The following is a 20,803-nucleotide window of genomic DNA, read 5'->3' on the forward strand; positions in this document are numbered from 1 at the left end:
ATGTGGATATGTGGATTATTCTCTGCTTTAACACTACTTACTTTACAACAGGACCTGTTCTTTAAAGGACTTGGTGGGTCAAAATAACGCTCTGGGGTTGTTTACAGACTCAGGGTTGTTTCATGGGAAGAAATCCCTGCACAGTTCAGAGAGAGATAAACACATGGATGATGATGAAAAGAATATACAGGATATAAGGACCTTCCAGTCCAATGAGCTGGGGGACATGGGATGTACCTGTTAGAGACATATGGAATCCACAGGCCTAAGGGTAAAAGTGTAAGCTTATACACCTACTTTCATTAATTTTTAATGGTTAATTTTTCCTATAACGTGAAGGTATTTAAATAATATTGAAAAAGTAAGTAGTAGGTGTATTAAAACACATCAAAAAAGACACCGCTTTATGATACAATATTTCAAGTATGTCAAAATCAGAATTTATTATTATTTTATTTTATTGGCTTTAAATGAAGACAAATTATCTGTATTTAAAATACACTTCTTGTTTTCGAAAGAGACTATTTTGTGTGTTTGACATTTTCTCATAATATAGTGACAATCTTAGATATTTTTACTATTAACTCATTAAGTATCTTTGCAGGACTTCATGTGACTAGTATTGTTAAGTGTAGTATTATTTAAAAAAACAATAAATCCAGACCACTACCAAATGTATAAGAATATAATAATAAAATAATGGATCAGTTTTAGAAGATCAAAACACAATGATGATTTAAAAAATACTAACAACTGCTTTCAGTTTAAAACTATTATCATGATATCATATGATTTCACTCACAGGGAATTTGAGAAACACAACAGATGAACATGGGGAGGAAAGGAAAAATAAGATAAAATCAGAGAGGCAAACCATAAGAGACTCAAATGCAGAGAGGAAACTGAGGTTTGCTGGAGGGGTGTTGGGTTGGGGATGGGCTAAATGGGTGATGGGCACTAAGGAGGGCACTTGTTGGAATGGAGCACTGGGTGTTTTATGTAAGTGATGAACCATTAAATTCTACTCTTGAAACCATTATTACACTATCTGTTAACTAACTTGGATTTAAATTTTAAAAAAACATAAATAAATAAAATTTAAGAATTGAAAAAATAAAATAAAACGAAGAGATTATGTTAAGTATTTGTCAGCACAATTTGTACTGTGTATTTAAGAGTTTGAGCATTTTTGAATGTCTCTTTCTCTCTTTGGTCATTTGTTTTGTTTCTTAAATTCTTTTTTTTCTGATTTTAAAATGTCTTTATTAACAACAATTAGGTTGCTCATTCCTCTGCCCTCTTACTCACTGGTTTTCTGGACACAGTTCACCTGATCCCAGACTCTTCCTGAGTCTAACAAGTTGTGGCTTTCCTTCTTGGCTCATGTGGGATATTGCCTTGAGATTAATAGCTTATCCACTTGAAGTGAATGAGTACTCCGATATCAGCCAACATCATTTTTACCATGTCGCTTCCCATCATGGAACCACTCATGGTTGCTGGTGGAACTCCAGGATTAGCTTCATAACCTATGCCACCACCACCACCTAGAGGTGGAAATTTCTGGTCTCCTGAACCATAGGGATCTCCATGTTCCTTGCTCCTCCTCCACCCATTCTCATGTCTCTTTCTCTTGGATCCATGTAGCCCATCCGGCGATAACTTTCTTCTCTTTGGCATTTCATTTGTTCTTCCATTTCACATTGACGAATCATCATCTCTTCTTCCCTTCTACGTTGTTCTTCTTGCCTTAGCTGCATTTCTTTACATTTCTACATTTCTTGATTGTGAAGTTCTACCATGCATCTTTTTTTTTTTCACCCACCCTCTCCTCCCTCCCATCCCCCATCAACCCATGCATCTTAATTCTTCCTGGCATCTCATCAGATTTTGACGCAAAAGATTTGCCTGATGTTCATGATAAGCATCTTCCATTTCACTTTCCAATTTGTCCTTTGTATTTTTCATGTTTTTTTCAAGTCGCTACCTTTGTTGTTTCTCCATTTCATCCAGGGATTTCCATCACTGAGAATATTCATACTCAAATGTGCCATGCTGGGAAAAATGAGGAGGGGTTTCTCTCTCCTTTTGATACATTGGATTCTTCTGTGCAAGTTTTTCAGGAAGGCCTTCTTCATCATCTCATTGCTCAAGTGGTTCCACAATGACTGGACGAGGAGTTGTTGTTAGTAAGAAAACACCTTCACTGCATCTTTCAAATGCTTTCCTTGCTGCTGGTTTGGAAGCAAACTCAACAATGCCTTTCCCTGTAGACCTCCCACCATCATCCACAATTACAACAGCCCTTTCAATAGGACCAAACTGGCTAAAAGCTTCTTCCAACAGTTCATTGGAAACATAAGGTAAAAGGTTTCCAACAGAAAGGGTGGCAGCATGTATGGCAAAGTGAACCCGAAGCTGTCTACCTGTCATCAGTGTATCATCAAGTTCAGCTTTGGCAATTTCAGCCAGTGCTTTAGATTCAAGTTTAATAAATCCAGATCCTTTGCCTTTGTTAATAAAAACTTCTCCTAGTTCTCTCTAGTTCTATTTAGCAAATAGTCTTTTGAATTCATCCTCTGTGATATCAGCAGATAGATTCCCAACAAATAACCAACAAAGCTGAGTGTAAGTTTTCTCTCCAGGACTCCTCAAGAGAGACAAGTTGGCTTTAAACCCCTCCGAGTTGGAGATCTTCTCCTCGCTGCTGCCACCGCACCCGCCGGGTGGGGGCCCCTGGTGGTGCTGCTGGTGGTAGGGTGGGTGGTGCTGCCGGCCTCCGGCCTCCTCGGGGCTCCCTGCCGCCTCGGTGTGGTGGCTTGGGGTGGCCGCCAGGAGTGCTCAGGCCCGGGCTGCTGCCGGGCTTTGGCTCGTCTGGCATTTTGCCGCCTTTCCGGCCTCCGGGTCCTGGGCCCTGCTTAGGACTGGGGCCCAGGCCCCCTGCGGGTGGAGGCGGGGGGCACCCCCGGCCTGGGGTGGGGTGGTGGGGACGCCGCTGCTCGACAGCTCAGGCGGTGGCTCCCCAGGGGGCGCCGAGGTGACAGCGGGCAGCGGGTTCGGGGTGGGGCCTGGCCCCGTGGGGGCCCCAGAGGTCGGGGGAATGGCGCGCGGTGGCTGGAGCCACCTGGAGGCTGGTGGAGCGCTGCCCACTCCGGGAGCTGGGCTGGGTTCCTGAGGAACGACGGGCTTGGACGAGTCATGTGGCGGTGGAGGCGGCTGCTGATGCGGTGGTTGTTGCGGCGGTGGCTGCTGCTGTTGCTGCTGCTGGTGGTGGGATTGGGGGATTGGGAGATTGGGGTCTTGGGGCCACCCTGGCCCGGGCTGGGCCCCATTGGTCCCCGGTTCTGATTGAGGTCCATGCCAGGCGGCGGGGAGCGGAAGTCGTGGAGGCTGCCCCGGCCGCCGCCTCCTCCGCGCCAGTGGAAGCCGCCACCGCCACCGCCACAGCTCAAGGCGAGACATGTCTGTTATCAAGAGGCGGTCGAGGCAGAAGCAGAGAGGACGCTCTGGGAACGTGGAGGCCACCTTGCTTTGCATAAAATGGCGGATGACACAGGCCTTTGTTTCTTAAATTCTACATATGAGTGAGGTCATGTGGTATTTGTCTTTCTCTGACTTATTTCGTTTAGCATTATACCCTATAGGGTGTAATGTTGCAAATGGCAAGACTTCATTCTTTTTTACAGCTGGGTAGTATTTCAGTGTGTGTGTGTGTGTGTGCTGTGTGCCATATTGCCTTTGGCCATTCATCTCTCAGTGGGCCCTTGGGTTGATTTCAAATCTAGAAATTATTAGATATGCAAATTGTAAATAATGCTTCAATGAAAATAGTGGTGTATGTATCCTTTTGAATTAGTGTTTTCGTTTTCTGTGGGTTAATTACCTGGTGGTGGAATTGCTGGATGTATGGTAATTCTGTTTTTGATTTTTTGAAGAACCTCCACGCTACGTTCTGCGGTATCTGCACCAGTTTCCTATCCCACCAAAAGGACATGAATGTTTCTTATTCTCCGCATCCTCAACAGCAATTGTTATTGCTTCTATCTTTTGTTTCAGCAATTCTGGGAAGTGTGGGATGGTGTCTTGTTGTGGTTTTGACTTGAATTTCCCTGATTATTGGTGGTATTAAACATTTTTCATGTGTCTGTTGGTCATGTCTTCTGTGGGATATTGTCCATTCAGGACCTCTGCCCATCTTTAATCTTTATACATTTTAGATATTAACCCCTTATCAAATAAAACATTTGCAATTGTTAAAAAAATAATAAATTAAAAAGATGAAAAAATAAAACTATTGTCATAAAATATATCAAAACTTAAATTTTCAGAATATTAAAGAGTGAAGATAGTGACTGCATTTTAATTGCATATAGTAATTCATTGCAAATCAAATTTTCTCCTATTAAAAATAAAAATCTGAAGGCATTTAGTTTAATTTTGTGTATCTCCATGCAAAAGTAAAATTAGGTTACTATAGTCTAATTTTTTGTTATAAGCCTCTTTCCTGTAAGAATTTAATATTTTATCCACAGATTCTTCATTGCCTATGTCATTATGTATCCTCTATTTTCTAAATCAGAAAATATCTTCCTATGTGTTGTTAAAGCTTTACATTTTCCTATTATATTTTTTTTAAATTTTTTTTTCAACGTTTATTTATTTTTGGGACAGAGACAGAGCATGAACGGGGGAGGCGCAGAGAGCGAGGGAGACACAGAATTGGAAACAGCCTCCAGGCTCCGAGCCATCAGCCCAGAGCCTGACGCGGGGCTTGAACTCCCGGACCGCAAGATCGTGACCTGGCTGAAGTCGGACGCTTAACCGACTGCGCCACCCAGGCGCCCCCCTATTATATTTTAAAGTGACTTTCTCACTTTGGTCTTCTCACTTTGGGGAAGAGGGCTTCTAATCAGCATGCATGTTTACATATAGTCAGGATTTATCTTTGGAGAGCAGAAAGCTCTCCAAATTTCACTTGGTTGTGGGGTGCCTGGGTGGCTCAGTTATTTAAGTATGTGACTTCGGTTCAGGTCATGATCTTGCAGTTTGTGCATTCAAGCCCTGTGTCAGGCTCTGTGCTGACAGCTTGGAGCCTGGAGCCTGCTTTGGATTCTGTGTCTCCTCCTTTCTCTGCCCCTCCCATGCTCATGCTTCTGTCTCTCTCTGTCAATAATAAACTTTAAAAAAAAGATTTAAAAAAATTTCACTTGGGTCATACAATATAATCCAATTCTGCATAAAACTGCATAAAAATTTATAATCTATTTGTTCTAATGGGCTTCTGATTTCAGCATGGTGTATTTTCTAATTTTATTTTGGATTATATTTTACTATTACAATATTTGATTTTATATTGTATATTACTAATATATGTCTTGTGTATATATGTAATAAATGTTATATACCTATTATACACTGTATATTATACAAACTATATATTATACACAATATGTTTCATATAAGTATATGACATATATATTACTACTTGGTTAATGTAATTGTTTTTATAGGACAGTGGCTGATTGCATTTTATTTTGATGACATTGGGTATTTTTAGTTGTGTTTAAGGTATTTTTTATACCACACATGAAAATGTCACATCTGGAGAAGATGGTGGCATGGGAGGATGCTGGGCTCACCTCATTCTGCTGATCACTTAGATTCCACCCACATCTGCCTATATAACCCAGAAAACTGCCAGAAGACTAGAAGACCGGACTCTCTGGAGCCAAGTGTAGACAAGAGGCCCAGGGAAGAGGGCAGGAAGGGTGGAGAGGCGGTGCATGCCACACAGACTGGCAGGAGGGAGCCGGGGCAGTGGAGGGGCAGCCCGCCCAGCAAGGCAGAGCCCCTGAAGTCTGGCTTGCAAAAGCAGAGGGGCCAGACTTCGTGAGTTCTGACAGCCAGTGGGACTTAACATCTGGAATGTTAAAAGTCAACAGCTCTGCTCAGAGAGCTGGAGGGCAAGAGGACACCAGGAGGGAGAGTTGTTGAGCCCCAGGAAGACAGACTCAGCTCAGCGGGGAACAAAGGCACTGGCAAGCGCCATCTCCCTCTCCCATCCCCCAGCCAAAATCCCAAAAGGAACCAGGTTTCATCACTGAACTTGCTTGCACTGTGCAAACACCCAAAGCTGTGCTTCTGTGGATGCATCCCTCTGACGGATCTGCCTCCCTCCTGGTGCTGCAGGGCCACTCCCATAGGGGACCGCCAAGACAAAGTGAGCTAAGCCTGCCCATCCCGCCCCTGTGCACCTTACGGATCCACCCTGGCTAATAGGCCAGATCCCATCAAATCAGCACCACAAGCCTGGCAGTGTGCAAGTAGCCCAGAGAGGGGCCACACGACTCCACAGTGAGTCCTGCCTCTGGGAGAAGGGAAGATAATGTACACACCAGTTCGACTGTGGCCCCAGCAGTGGGCTGGAGACAGACCTAGGGTCTGACTGAGCATGAAACCTACAGACATGACTCTAAACCCATATCTTTCAATAACACTGAATGTAAGTGGACTAAATGCTCCAAATAAAAGACATAGGGTATCAGAATGGATAAAAAAACAAGACCCATCTATTTGCTGTCTACAAGAGTCTCAGTTTAGACCTGAGGACACCTTCAGATTGAAAGTGAGGATATGGAGATCTATCATGCTACTGGAAGTAAAAAAAAAAAAAAAAACAAACTGGAGTTTAAATTAAACTGGACTTTAAATTAAAGGCTGTAACAAGAGATGAAGAAGGGCATTATATAATAATTACAGGGTCTATCCATCAAGAAGAGCTAACAAGGTAACAAAAGAGAAACAAGTGCCCTGAATGATACATTGGATCAGATGGACTTGACAGATATATTTAGAACTCTGCATCCCAAAGCAACAGAATATACTTTCTTCTTGAGTGCACGTGGAACATTCTCCAAGATAGATCACATACTGACTGGGTCACAAAACAGCCCTTCATAAGTATACAAGAATTTAGATCATACCATGCATACTTTCAGAACACAATGCTATGAAACTTGCAATCAACCACAGGAAAAAGTCTGGAAAACCTCCAAAAGCATGGAGGTTAAAGAACACCCTACTAAAGAATGTATGGGTCAACCAGACAATTAGAGAAAAAAATTAAAAATATATGGAAACAAATGAAAATGAAAATACAACAATCCAAATGCTTTGGGATGCAGCAAAGGCAGTCCTGAGAGGAAGATACATTGCAATCCAGGCCTATCTCAAGAAACAAGAAAATCCCAAATACAAAATGTAACAGCACACCTAAAGGAAATAGAAGCAGAACAGCAAAGACACCCCAAGCCCAGCAGAAGAAGAGAAATAATAAAGAGAGCAGAAATAAACAATATAGAATCTAAAAAAACTGTAGAGCAGATCAATGAAACCACGAGTTGTTTTTTTGAAAAAATAAGCAAAATTGATAAACCTCTAGCCAGGCTTCTCACAAAGAAAAGGGAGAAGACCCAAATAGATAAAATCATGAATGAAAATGGAATTATTACAACCAATCCCTCAGAAATACAAGCAATTATCAGGGAATACTATGAGAAATTATATGCCAACAAACTGGACAACCTGGAAGAAATGGACACATTCCTAAACACCCACCTACTTCCAAAACTCAAACAGGAAGAAATAGAAAACTTGAACAGACCCATAACTAGCGAAGAAATTGAATCAGTTATAAAAACCTCTCAACAAATAAGAGTCCAGGACCAGATGGCTTCCTTGGGGAATTCTACCAGACATTGAAAGCAGAGATAATACTTATCCTTCTCAAGCTCTTCCAAAAGTAGAAAGGGAAGGAAAACTTCCAGACTCATTCTATGAAGCCAGCATTACTTTGATTCCCAAACCAGACAGAGACCTGCAAAAAAAAAAAAAAAAATAGATCTCCAGGCCAATATCCCTGATGAATATGGATGCAAAAATTCTTAACAGGACACTAGCAAATTGAATTCAACAGCATATAAAAGGGATTATTCACGATGATCAAGTGGGATTCATTCCTGGGATGCAGGGCTGGTTCTGTATTCACAAATTAATCGATGTGATACATCACATTAATAAAAGAAAAGAAAAGAACCTAATGATCCTGTCATTTGATGCGGAAAAAGCATTTGACAAAATTCAGCATCCTTTCTTAATAAAAACCCTCGAGAAATTCGGAATAGATGGGACATACTTAAACATCATAAAAGCCATTTATGAAAAGCCCACATCTAATATCATCCTCAATGGGGAAAATCTGAGAGCTTTCCTCCTGAGATCAGGAACATGACAGGGATGTCCACTCTCACCAATGTTGTTTAACATAGTATTGGAAGTTTTAGCATCAGCAATCAGACAACAAAGGAAATCAAAGGCATCAAAATTGGCAAAGATGAAGTCAGGCTTTCACTTTTTGCAGATGACATAATATACATGGAAAACCTGATAGACTCCACCAAAAGTCTGCTAGAAATGATACATGAATTGAGCAAACTGGTAGGATACAAAATTAATGTACAGAAGTCAGTTGCATTCTTATACACTAATAATGAAGCAACAGAAAGACAAATAAAGAAACTGATCCCATTCACAATTGCACCAAGAAGCATAAAATACCTAGGAATATATCTAACCAAAGATGTAAAGGATCTGTATGCTGAAAACTATAGAAAGCTTATGAAGGAAATTGTAGAAGATACAAAGAAATGGAAAAAAACATTCCATGCTCACTGATTGGAAGAATAAATATTGTTGAAATGTCAATACTACACAAAGCTATCTACACATTCAATGCAATCCCAATCAAAATTGTACCAGCATTCTTCTAGAACAAGCAATCCTAAAATTTGTATGGAACCACAAAAGACCCCGAATAGCCAAAGTAATTTTGAAGAAGAAGACCAAAGCAGAGGCATCACATCCCAGACTCTAGCCTCTACTACAAAGCTGTAATCATCAAGACAATATGGTACTGGCACAAAAGAGAATGTGAGTGGGAGAGGGGCAGAGAGAGAGGGAGAATCCAAAGCAGGCTCCAGGCCCTGAGCTGTCAGCACAGAGCCTGACACGGGGCTCAAACTCATAAGCTATGATATCATGACCTGAGCCAAAGTTGGACGCTCAACTGACTAAGCCACCCAGGAGCCCCTGGAATAAATTTTTTTTAACTCAAAAAATATAAAATAAATAAACATTAAAAAATTTATTCCAGTATATTTAACATACTATGAGTTTCAGGTGTACAATATAGTGATTCAACAATTCTATTGGGTTACCTGGGTGGCTCACTTGCTTAGCATCAGACTCTTGCTTTTGGCTCAGGTCATGATCTCCCAGTTTGTGAGTTGGAGCCCCACAATGGGCTCTGCAGTGACAGCATGGAACCTGCTTTGGGTTCTGCCTCTCCTTCTCTTTCTGCCCCTCACCTTGTTCTCTCTCTCTCTCTCTCAAAATAAATAAGCTTAAAGAAAATCTTTAAAAAAATAAAAAAACCCCAATTCTGTTATCACTCAGTTCTCATCACAATAAACCACTTCACCTCTTTCACCCATCAGCCAAAACACCTTACTCTAGTAAACATCAGTTCTCTATAATTAAGAATAGTTTTTTTCATTTCATCTACATTTTCTTTGTGAATTTCTTTTGTTTCTTAAATTCCACATATGAAGTGAAGTGATATGGAATTTGTTTTTCTCTGACTGACTGGTTTCATTTAGCATCAGGTCCATCCATGTTGCTGCAAAAGACAAGATTTCACTCTTTATAATAGATCTGTGCCAACCAGATCCTGGAGCATCCTGCCCACAGGAAAACCTGCTGTTCATCAAAATGAAAGGATCTCCATTCATGAGGGGAGGGAGGCCAACTGGCTGCCCATGCTCGTGCATACCCTGGCAAGCTAAACATGTACTCAGAAAAGAAGGGCCGGTTTCCTCTGGGATATTAGATCCAGAGAGCCTTCAATTTCCTCAGGAACTGACTGGGAAACTGGCGCCATTCATACAACCATGGCTGTGTAGGTGACAGCCCCGTGGTCCTGGAATGTGAACTGAGGCCTAGCTAGAAAAGCAGCAATGTGGGGAATGGGGATGAGTACAAGCAGTGCCAAAGTTCTGCATCTCCAAAGGGAATGGCATCCATCTGGCAAGGAGATATCTTTCTTCATTAACTCTCGATCCAGACAGTACGCCAGCTCCCTTCCTAAAACTTTTGGCTTAGCCTACACACAAGCATTTGCCACTGGGCACCTGAAGGTACCCTAGGCAAGGTGATATCTACAAATTCTGAAACCCATTTCCTAGGGGCCAAGTGGCAAGCCTCTTGCACATTCACCAGGATTGTCCTAAACTCCCCACTTAATAGGAAAAGACAGGACTCTGAGACACTAACTCTGAAAGTATTCCAGGAAGAACCTTGTTTCCATAGAAGAGCAATCATTTAGTAACACTATGAGCCTGCTAGGCAAAAAGAGCTCAGGGACAAAGGGTCAGCTGTCCTCTGGGACATCAGACTCTGAGAGCCCTCCTTTGGCTCAGGAACCACCTGGAAAATCACCTCTAATCCTTGGAACTTGGTTGTGAAGGGGAAAGCCCCATAATCTTGGTGGGCGAACTGAGGTCAAGTTAGAAAAGCAGCATTGGGATAAGAATGGCTAAAAGCGGAGTCAAAGTTCTGCATTCTAATGGGCACAGGTTAAATTAAAGAAGGACTTATCTCTAGAATCCTTTCCTCTTGTCCCACATAGGAGGCAGGATCCTCCCTTAACCACTGGCTTAACCTACATTCTTCCTGGGCAGCTTTACACACCTCAGATTTGGGAGTGGCCATATAATTCTAAAACAAAATTGAGAAGGGCTCTATATCACCTATATATACATATATCACCATCATAAGGACCCACTGAACTTCCAAACTGAAAGAAGGCTATTACTCTAAAACATGGCCTTGGATAATTTCCACACAGAACTTTTTTTCACAAAAAGGGCTAAGTGGTGGAAATGGAGACAGACTGCCCGAGTTATGCATATTACATGAGAGGTGGAGAATGAAGTACCCAGCACAGTTTCTTATAGGCTTGCTTGTATCTGGAAAAAAAATGCCTGTGGGCTTAGGCAAAGGGAGTGTTCTGAAGGACTCCAGCTGAGAACCCAGTCAGCAAGAAGCCTGCATTATTTCTTGAGGATCCAGAGATGTCTGGCTTTGCCTGCCCCCCCCCCCCATCAGTTGATGGAAGCAGCAATGGTTTAGCTATTAGGTTCTGCTTGCTCTTGCTCAGGAGTCTGGAACAAGGACTTCATTCCCTATTCCTGGAAGAGGCTTCTCCAGGGATGACCACCTCCTGGTCTATATGAACCCTAAGCAAACTGCTTCTCAGAAGGAAGGCAAATAAGCATCCAGGTCAGTGACGCAAGCTGGCTCCCCTTCACCTCCCATACCATGGCAGGCCAATCACCAGCACTCAGGGAATAAGGCCATCTGTCCTTTGGTAGATCAGAGCCTGGGTGCTCTCAATGAACACAGGAGCAGAGTTAGAGTTTGTGGCCCACCTAGGGGTGCTAGCTGAGGGACTAATAGCTGTATGGTTCCTAAAAATAGAAATACAGTGAGGGGAAGGAAATGGGCTCAAGGGGAAGCAAAGCTTGACATTTCCAATGGGAACTGGGATCAACTTGGAAAGAAGATGTATTAATTCATTTGCCCTTGCACAGAAGGAAGCAGGCTCTCTGCCCAAATCTCTGTCCCAGGCAATACACAAAAAAATCCTCTGTTGGACAACTACAAATGCCCTGAGAATATTAATAGCCACATATATCTGATTAATTGAGAGGGAGCCCTGTGGCAAAATCTCTCCCACATTCACAAGGACTAAACCAGACTTCCAGGTGAAACATAGAGAATATGACTCTCAGACACTGACTCTTTTTTTAAAATTTTTTAAAAAATGTTTTTATTTATTTTTAGATAGAGACAGAGCATGAGCAGAGGAGGGGCAGAGAGAGGGGGAGACACAGAATCTGAAGCAGACTCCAGGCTCTGAGCTGTCACCACAGAGCCCGATGCAGGGCTCCAATTTGTGAACCGTGAGATCATGACCTGAGCCAAAGTCGGACGTTTAACTGACTGAGCCACCCAGGTGCCCCTCTCAGACACTCTTAATGGGTTGAGAGAAGAACCCTCTTTCTACAAAAGAGCAAACATATGTAAAGTTTTATAAAAACAAAACAAAACAAACCCAGAGCTCTGCAAAATTGTTTCTACAAAAGAGCAAACGTGTACAGGAAGATAAGGACGCCAGAGCTCTTCAGAGATTGGGAGGGGAATTCTGTGGAGAAGGAAGTGCTCAGCACCAGCTCCTGGCAACCTGTCTGTGGGAAAAAGAAACATCGGAGGGCCTAGACCAAAGTGCCCTCTAGCGTCTGCATCTGGGAGCCCTACAGGAAAAGGCCTGCCTTCTTTTGGAAGGATCTACAGAGCCCTGGGACTTTGTTTTTCTCGTTTTTCCCATCATTGAATGGAGGGAGCTGTGACAGTGCTGCAGCTGGAAGGGTCCCAGGGCTCTTGTTCCATAGTATGGCAAAGGGCTCTGGTGCCAGCTTCCTGTAAAGGGCTCTTTCAGTGGTGACCAGCTTCTGGAGACTACTGCTCCTTTGTGAACTGTCTGCTTTGCAGAAGGAGGGCACCTCAATCAGGCAGAACAATGAAGCAAGCTGGCTCTCTTCCTGCCACCCCGTGCTTCAAAGAGTCAAGCACCACACTCATGGAGAGAAGGGCTAATCTCAGGGATAGCTGAAGTTGATGGCTGTCCTTGAGCGCAGGACCCAGTGGGAACCCGACACCCATCCCTTGGTGCCTACTGAGGGAGTAGCAGCTCCATACCCCTCAAGGGTGAACAAAGACTGAGTCAGAAATAGCAGTCGGGTAAAGGAATGGCTGCAGCCAGGACCAACGTGCATTCAATATTTCCTTCCAATGGGGATGTGATCAATGCAGAAAGAAGATGCTGAACTTCATATCCCCTAGGCCCCACTAGGGGGCCAGGTTCCACTAATATGTCTGTCTAGTCCAGTTTCCACACAAACAGTCCTCATCTGGGCCCCTTCCAGTGCCCTAGGGCTCTGGATGCCCATGTAGTCCCCAAACCAAAATGCCAGGGCCTCTTGGCTACACTTGTCCCACCATCACCAGGGCTGTTCACATTGGATATTTGCAAACTGGAGATATTCATCTGAACGACTGCCTTTGTATGGGCCCCAAGATGATCTTTGATGGATAATAAAGCAATGTCATGAGACGTGACACACCAGGGGTCAGAGTTCTTCACCGAGGATGAGAATTGGATACCATTTAGAATAAACTGAACAGCACAATACATGAGCAAGGTGGCTTGCTCAGGATCCAAAAGAACCTTGTGTAAGGTTTGAGTACAGGAGTACTCAAAAGGAAGAGGCCCTGTGACCCCTGTGAGCATTTCTTCAGAAATGGAAATTTTGACTTCTGGTGTGTTTCCTCCCATTGTATCACTAGATAAGGGCAGCAGTGGCTCTCAGTTGTGAAGAATGTGATGATCAAGTACTGGGAACGAGCCCTTGGTGCACTATTTATTCAAAAGTCTTTTTCGGCATTGATCACATCATGGAGCATACCTACAGGTTTAGACTGTTCCTCTGCATGAAGGTCTCTCCAACAATTCAGGTAGGAGTCACTGTGGCTACTTATCCCCCTAACACTTTAGCCTGCTAAGCACTGAGGCCTCAGGTATAGGAGGGCTAGCTGTCTTCTGGGATATCAGACTCTTAGGGACCTGCATTGGCTCAGAAACTGCCTGGATTCACCTCCAGTCCTTGGACATTGGTTGTGAAAGGGAATGACCCATGGTATTGTTATGTGTAATGAGACCAAGTTAGAAGAGCAGCAATGGGATAGGAATGACCACAATGAGAGTCAGAGTTCTCAATCAAATGGGCATAGATAAAATTTTGGAAGGAGATATATATGTTCCTTTCCCCTTGTTTCACACAGGAGTTGGAGTCCCCCTCTAATCTCTGGCTTAGCCTACCCAGAAGCATTCTCCCCAAGCGCATTTACACACCCTAAGTTTGGAGATGGCCACATCATTCTGAAACCAAATTGAGAAGGAACTGTTGGAACTGTTGGAACTGTTTCCATGCAGAACCATTTTTCATAAAAAGCGATAAGTGGTGGAAGTGAGACCCAGACTGGCAGAATTCTTCATCACGTATGAGATGCGGAGAATGTTGAGAATGAAGTACCCAGCACCAGTCTCCTATCAACCAGGTTGTATTTGGAATCAGAAATGTCTGTGGGCTTAGGCAAAGGGAGCCCTCTGAAGGACTACACCTGGAAGGCCTGTCAGTAAGGAGTCTGCATTCCTTCTTTAGGAGCCTGTGATTTCTGACTTTATCCCTCCCTCTTTGTCCATCAGTTGATAGAGCCATCAGTGTTTGAGGTGTAGCTATTGGTTTCTGATGGCTCTTGTTCAGAAATCTGGAACAAGGATTTTGTTTCCTTGTTTTGGAAAGGGCTCTTCCAGTGCTAAACTCCTCCTGGTTCATTCTGCCCATGTGCAAACTGTCTGCTTTTAAGAATGAAAGAAACTCAATCATGCAGGTCAGGGAGGCAAGCTGGCTCCCCTTCACCTTCCATACCAGAGCAGGCAAAGCACCAAGCACTGAGGGTCTAAAGGCCATCTTTCCTTTCGTAGATGAGAGCCTGATAGCTCTCACTGAGCACAGGAGCAGAGTGGAGTTTGCAGCCTACCCACGGATGTCAGCTGAGTGAGTGGTGGCTCCATGGCTCCTATGGGAGAAAAACAATAGTCGGAAATATAGCCAGGGGAAGGAAATGGGTGCAAGGAGGGTCAAATCTTGGCATTTCCAGTGTAAATTGGGATAAACTTGGGAAGATGTCTTATTTCATTTTCCCTCAGCTGAGAAAGTTGGCCAGCTCTCTCCTAATACCTCCTTCCCAACCTCCACAGAAACAGTTCTATGCTAGATCTCTTCTAATGCCTTAGGGACCTGGTTGTCCATATAGTCATGAAACTAAAGTGGCTGGGGCATTTGGCTCAAGTTATCCCACAAACACAAGGTCTGGACCATATTCTACTTTCACAAGTAAATATTACTCTTTAGAGATATTACTCTGAAAGACTCAATTTTTATGCAACCCCCCAAAAAAACCTAGATTGAAGTAGAAGCAATGTGGTGTAAATGGATACATGGAGGGTCAGAGTTTTTTATTAGGAGTGAGAATTGGATAATGAGAATGAAGTGACCAGCCCATTGTATTTGCAATTAGCTGGCTCAGAAATCAGAAGGACATGTTGTGGGCTTTGGCTTAAGAGAGTCCTCTATAAGCTATCTTTTGGAGCCCTGTGATCAAAAGGGTATGATTCTATCTTAAGAAAGGGAGTGAAACCTTTGGCTTTTGGTGTTTTTCTGCCCATCCGATCAGTAGATCAGGACAGAGGTGATTCTGGGAATAAATATGTGCTTCCATCTGATGACCACATCATAGTGGGAACAAAGCTTGGGTGCACTATTTATTCAAAAGGCATTTGTGTGCTGATCAGGTCCTGGAGCATACTGCACATGTACAGACTATTCTTCAGAATGTGAGGATGCCCATCAACAAGGGGCAGGAGTCAATGTAGCTACCCACTCCCACAAAGATTGTACCCTGCTAAGCACTGAACAGTCCAGGCCTGGAGAGTCGCCTGTTCCATGGGATATAAGACTGAGAGCCCTCAATTGGCCAGGAACTGATTGGAAAGTCACCTCCCATCCTTGGACACTGTGTATATGTTAGTCCCATGGTCTTGGTGTGTAAATGGATACCAAGTTAGAAAAGCAGTAATGGGATAGGAACGATGATGAAATGAGTCAAGGTTCTGCATTTCAAATGGGCATGGGTCAAATCCAGGAAGGAAATACCGATCTTCCCTTCCTTTTGTCCCAAATGGGAGGCGAGATCCACCCTTGACTTGTTGCTTGGCCTACCCATGCATTCTCCTTGGACACCTTTAAATACAACAGGGATTTGCATGGCCACACATTTCTGATACAAAATTGAAAAAGGCTTAATGCAAAACCTATGTCACCATCACATGGACACCAACAGACTCCCAACTTGAAAGAAGATGATGTTTCTCCTAGAAACTGACTTTGAAGAGATTCCATGCAGAGCCCTATTATTTTTTCAAAAAGAGAAAAGTTGTGTAAAAGGAGATACAGAGTGCCAGTGTTTTTTTTTTAGAGTTGACATATGGAGAAGTTGAGAGTGAAGTACCCAGCACAGTCTACTATCAACCTGGTTGTATTCAGAATAAGAAATGCCTGTGGGCATAGGCAAAGGGAACCCTCTGAAGGGGCTACACACAGGAGTCTTCTCATCAAGAAGCCTGAAATCTTTCCTTAGAAGGCAGAGGTTTCTGGATTTTTCTGTCCCTCCCAATATTTCCATCAGTTCTCAGAGGCAACAGTGTTTCAGTTGTAGCTATTGGGTCCTGCTGGTTCTTGCTCGAGTCTGGAACAAGAACTTCATTTCCTATTCCTGGATAGGGCTCTTCCTGTACTCACCCTCCCCCCCTTGGTTCATACTGCCAATGTGCAAACTGGCTGATTCTCAGGATGAAGGCAACTCAACCAGGTGAGTGAAACAAGCTGGCTCACCTTCACCTTCTATAAAAGGCTAAGTACCACCCACTCAGAGACTACAGACCATTTTTCCTTTGGTATAGCAGAGCCTGAGAGCACTCAGCACAGGACGAGAATGGGAGTTCGTGTCCTACCCAGGGTGCCAGTTGAGTGACAGTTCTATGACCCCTATGTGTGAACAAAAATTTATTTAGAAACACAGCCATGGGAAGGAAATGTGTAAGAGGAAGACCAAAGCTCAACATTCCAAATGGGAGTAGGATCAATCTGGAAAGGAGATATCTTACTACACTTCCTCTTAGCCCATCAATGAAGCCATCTCTCTCCCACAATCTTTGGCCCAGCATACATACAAATATTATCCCCTGGGTGTCGTCCAATGACCCAGGCCTCTGGATGTCCATAAACTTCTGAAAACAAATTAAGGGGAGGAGTCCTGTTAAAAAACCTATCCATAGTCATGAGGACTTCACCAGATTTTCCACTTGAAAACAGAGGATATTACTCTGAGAGACTCAGAATGAACCCCAGAGAGGAAATCCTTTGAAAGAACAAATGGGTTCAAAATGATAGTTGGCATGTTAGAGTTCTTCATTAGAGATGCGAATGGGAGACTGTTGTGAATAGGAGACTGTAGTGAATGAAGTGATTAGCACAATCTTTTATCAAGTTGACTGTTTCAGGAATTAGAAAGAGCCATGGGCTTTGGTAAAGGGACCTCTCTCCAGGCCACACCAGAAACAGTGTCATCATGAGGCCTCCATTATTCCTTCAAAGAGATAGGAAAAGCCCTGTCTGTGTCTTTCTTCCCTGCCATGCTATTGGAAGATAGATGCAGCAGACATGTAGAAGTAGCAGGCATGTGTTCCTGGCTGATAGTTACATGTTTGGTATGCAGTTTTGGTGTGGTCTTCACAGAAGAAGCTGGTAGTGTGCAGAATGGTTCCTAGAGGATATTGTGCCTACACAAACCTTCTGATGTTCAGGGTGAAGGCTTCACAATTACCTACATGAGGAAGCAAACTGGCTTCCCTTCACGAAGATTATGCTAGCTGGCTAAGTACCAGGAATGTGGGCTTTCCTTTGGAATACCAGACACTAAGAGCTCCCAACTGGTCCAGGAACTGACAGGTAAGTCATCTCTGATTCTTGAACCCTGGCTGTGTAAATGACAGCTCCATGATTTTGGACTGCAAATGGTGACATAGGAAAAGAATGATTGTACTGGAAGGAGTACGTGGAGGGCCAAGTTTTTGTCTTTCTCTTTGGCATGGGCTAAATCCAGGAAAAAGATATCTATCTTCACTTCTTATTCGATGCATGATGCTGGCTCCTTCCCAAACCTCAGAACAACCCTACATTCAAACATTCTCCTTTGGGCACCTTCAAATGCCCTAGGCCTCTGTATGTCCACATAGTTCTGAAACCAAATAGAGATGGGCCCAATGCAAAACCTAGATTACAGTCACAAGGATACCACCAGACCCCCAAGTTGGAAGCAGAAAATATTACTCTGAGACACTGACTCTGAATGAATTCCATGCAGGACACTGTTTCACCAAAAAGACAATGGTGTATAAAAGGAAACCACGGATGTCCAGAGTTCTACCCTAGAGATGTTAATGGGAGAATGTTGATAATGAAGTACCCAGCACAATCTCCTAGCAGGATGGCTATCTCACAAATAAGAAAAGCTTGTGAGCTTAAGCAAAGGAAGCTCTCTATAAGCTACATCTGAGCAAGAGGCCCTGTCAGCAAGAAGCCTGCATTCTTCCTGCAGCCTGAAATCCCTGATTTGTCTGTCTTTTCCACTTTTCCCATCATCAGATAGAAACAGCAGTGGTTGAGCTGTATTTGTTGGCTTGTTGCTCAGGTGTCTGGAATTAGAACCTGGTATTGTCCTGCAAAGGATTCTTCTTGCACTCATCAGCTCCTGGAACATATGCCCATATGTGAACTGCTAGTCAAAATGAAGGCATCTCGATCAGCCAGGGGAAAGAGGAAAACGTGCTCTCCTTTGCCTTCCATAGCACAACTGATCAAGCACCAAGTGCTCAGGGAATAGCAGGTCATCTTCCCTTTGGATATTTGACACTAATCACTCTCACTGAACACAGGATCAAGATGGGAACTCTCTGCTTCTTCCTGAGTGCTGGCTGAGTGTGTGAGATCTTCATGGCTCATAAGTGTGAACAATAACCGAGTTAGAAAAAACAGTGATGGGAAGGGAATGGCCCCAAGGAGGGCCCATGTTCTACCCTTCCAAGGGGAATGGAATCAATCTGGAAAGAAGTTGTCTAACTTCATTTCCACTCATGTCAGAAAAGAGACCAGCTTTTTTCCAAAACCTCTGGCTCACCCTACTCACAAACCTACTTTGGGCACCTTCACATGCCCTAGGGTTCTGAATCCATATTGTTCTGAAACAGTATTAAAAGGGAGTCCTGTGCAACACTGACCCCATAGTTACAATGACTTCACCAGACTCCCACTTCTAATCAGGGGATATTCCTCGGAGAGCCTGACTCTGAATGGACCCTGGGGATAACCTTGTTTGAAAATTGAGCAAAGTGGTGAAAACTGATACCTGGAAGACCAACGGTGTTAATGAGAAATGAGAATTAGGGAATGTTGAAAATGAATAGACTCTCCTAGCAAGTTGGCTATCTCAGGCACTGTGCTACAAATGCTGAATGTGTAGTGTAGTTTCAGGCTGTTAAGTACAAAGCTCTTTCCAAGGGTTTAAAAAGAAGGATTAAGAATAATTTTTTACTACATAAAATGCTCATTTACAGCTGCTTAAGGCATTTATCGGACCCTGAGTGGCTCAGTCGGTAAGCATCTGACTCTGGGTTTCTGCTCAGGGTTAATCATCTGACTCTAGGTTTCTGATCTCACATTGGGCTCTGTTAGACCCTGCTTGGGATTTTCCCTCTCTCTGTGCCTCTCCACCTTGCATCTCTCTCACTCTCAAAATATATAAATAAAACTTAAAAAAAGAATCTTACTACATTCATCTAAAATGCTCATTGGCAGCTACTTTAAGCACAGTATAGTTCAGTAAAGACAAAGCATTTTTTTTTTTTGCCTGAGAGGTGCAGATTAAGCGTCTGAGTCGATCTCGTTTCAAGTCATGATCTTACAATTTGAGCATTTGATCCCCACATTGGCCTCTGTGATGATGACATTGAGCTCTGTGCTGATGGTGTGGAGCCTGCTTGGGATTCTCTTTTTCTTTCTGCCCCTGGCCCAACTGTGTGATCTCCTCTCTCTCTCTCAAAATAAAAAAGAAACTTAAAGACAAGGCATTTCTCTAAAGTTTATGAAGTACATTTAAGGGGCAATTTTATTAAATGGTAAAAGGTCCATGCAAGCAGCATGAAAAACAGTATAGTTTTAAGCACTTCAGTACATGGCCTTTGTCTATTGCTCATATATAGCATTTCAACAGTTTCCTATGAGAAAAATGTAAAGGCTAATAAAGAACGTTTAAAGTACAGTGTAGTTTTAAGCACTTAAACAGAAGGGCCTTCCCGATTGCTGATCTAATGAAGTTTAAGAACATTTGTATTTAGGAGACATTTGCAAAACTCATTAAGAATGCAGGTATTTCAGGTAGTTATACAAACACATGGACATTCCCTAGTACTTACCAGGATTTAACCACATCTCTTCCTGGATAAATCCAAGAAGCTAACTCAAAGATAGTTTAAGTACAGTCTTTTGTCTTCAGTTAAACACGAGCATTTCCTAAGGATAAAAATGCAGGGTTTAAACAAAATTTCACACTATTTGTCCATTAGAAGTGACAAAAAATGTGCATTAACCACCGTGTAGTTTTAATTAATAGCAAGGGCACTTCCAGTGACTCTGCATCAGAGTCGGAATAGTTCTGTGTGTATCCAAAAACTTTTGAACTAGGTTTGAAGCACATCATAATTAGGCAGAGAAGCACATGGCCATTCCCTTTGTTCATATAGTGTTTCAACCAAAGCTCCTATGAGACTTATGTAAAAGACTGCATGAAGCACACCAGGTAGTTTTAGGCAGTGAAGAACTAATACATAGTGTTTCAACAAGAGACCCTATGATATATGTGATGGCTATGTGAGTGATGCTATAAGCAA

The 20,803-nt window shown here is 43.0% G+C and overlaps 1 pseudogene; it reads right to left on the reverse strand.

The window, feature by feature from the left end:
• Positions 1–1,848: 1,848 nt before the first annotated feature.
• The window catches only part of LOC122468001, a 96,759-nt pseudogene continuing 77,804 nt past the window's right edge, over positions 1,849–20,803 (reverse strand).

Source organism: Prionailurus bengalensis, chromosome B3, assembly GCF_016509475.1.
Source record: "Prionailurus bengalensis isolate Pbe53 chromosome B3, Fcat_Pben_1.1_paternal_pri, whole genome shotgun sequence".
NCBI lineage: Eukaryota > Metazoa > Chordata > Mammalia > Carnivora > Felidae > Prionailurus > Prionailurus bengalensis.